Raw genomic sequence first — 589 nt, 5'->3', positions numbered from 1 at the left:
TCTTCCGATCTAAATAAAAAATATATATATTGTTACGATGTTATTACGATATTATGTTAAAGTTACTGTTAATTTATACTGAAGCATTTTTACCTGAAACATTTTCCACACTGATCACACTCTATCTTTTCATGTTCATGTTGTACATGATTCCATCTCGCGTCGTACGAACTAAAAGTGATTCAATAGAATTAAACAAAAAGATAAAAATAAAAAATATATTAGTTACGATGTTATTACGATATTATGTTAAAGTTACTGTTAATTTATACTGAAGCATTTTTACCTGAAACATTTTCCACACTGATCACACTCTATCTTTTTATGTTCACGTTGTACATGATTCTTTCTCGCGTTGTACGAAAAATTATTCAATAGCATTAAACAAAAAAGATAAAAATAAAAAATATATATATTGTTACGATGTTATTACAATATTATGTTAAAGTTACTGTTAATTTATACTGAAGCATTTTTACCTGAAACATTTTCCACACTGATCACACTCTATCTTTTTATGTTCATGTTGTACATGATTCCATCTCGCGTCGTACGAACTAAAAGTGATTCAATAGAATTAAACAAAAAG

At 26.8% G+C, this 589-nt stretch overlaps 1 long non-coding RNA gene across 1 annotated transcript; it reads right to left on the bottom strand.

Annotated features, from left to right (window-relative positions):
• Positions 1 to 131: 131 nt before the first annotated feature.
• LOC105461396 lies at positions 132 to 346 on the bottom strand. Its single transcript, XR_975932.1, has 2 exons — positions 287 to 346; positions 132 to 171 (listed from the first exon to the last, which is right to left on the bottom strand). It is a non-coding gene; the product is annotated as an uncharacterized LOC105461396 (long non-coding RNA).
• Between the last annotated feature and the right edge of the window lie 243 nt (positions 347 to 589).

This window comes from Wasmannia auropunctata, unplaced genomic scaffold (assembly GCF_000956235.1).
Source record: "Wasmannia auropunctata unplaced genomic scaffold, wasmannia.A_1.0 LD289580.1, whole genome shotgun sequence".
NCBI classification, from domain to species: Eukaryota; Metazoa; Arthropoda; class Insecta; order Hymenoptera; family Formicidae; genus Wasmannia; species Wasmannia auropunctata.
This window is presented reverse-complemented; position numbering and strand designations above follow the sequence as displayed.